We start from the raw sequence: 702 nt of genomic DNA, 5'->3' as shown, positions 1-702 counted from the left end.
CCCGGGCGGGAGCCGCGCGCGGGGAGGGGTGCGCAGCAGGCCGGGCCCTGAAGAAATGAGGACGAGACTTAGCTACCTCACGGGCTCCTTCCAGAGCAGGGACGGGCTTCCCTAGAGCCCGGCGGGGTCGCTGTGGCGGGGGCAGGGCAGCTCGACCTGGGTCCGAAGGACTGGCGCAGAACCGCACAATTGGGGCCGCAGGTGCGGCGGCCAGTGGATGGTTATAGGGAGAAGAGGACGTGAGGAGAACTGTGAATTCCCAGGCCCGCAGTTGGGCAGGGGCCAAGAGAGCCCGGCCAAACCACCACCCCAAACAGAAAAGACCGAAAATTCCCCCCCCTCCCTTTCCCTTGGCCCTTCTTTTGTCACAGGACCCCTAGCTGGGACAACTTGGGACCCATCTGAAGGGGCTGGGCAGGCCTTTGGGGGTGGTAGGAGCAGCCCGTGCAACCAGCATCCCCCATGCTGGCCGTGAGCTCTTTTGCCACCTGCTGAATTGGGCCTCCTGGGTGGGGTGAAGGGTTTACAATCTGTGGAGCCAGAGAAGCGGAAGCCCCTGCTGGTGCCTGCCCCTGCCCAGCTGGGGATTCTGTGCAGGCCCAGGATTCTGGCCCATGCAGAGGACAGTGGACCCAAGGACACCCCTGAGAAGCCCAAGCCGGGTGGTCACTGCCTCATACTGGAGCTGCCTGTTGGAGGCGG

Source organism: Hipposideros armiger, unplaced genomic scaffold (assembly GCF_001890085.2).
Source record: "Hipposideros armiger isolate ML-2016 unplaced genomic scaffold, ASM189008v1 scaffold_457, whole genome shotgun sequence".
Lineage (NCBI taxonomy): Eukaryota > Metazoa > Chordata > Mammalia > Chiroptera > Hipposideridae > Hipposideros > Hipposideros armiger.
The sequence above is the reverse complement of the archived record's forward strand: the minus strand, read 5'-3'. Positions refer to the sequence as shown.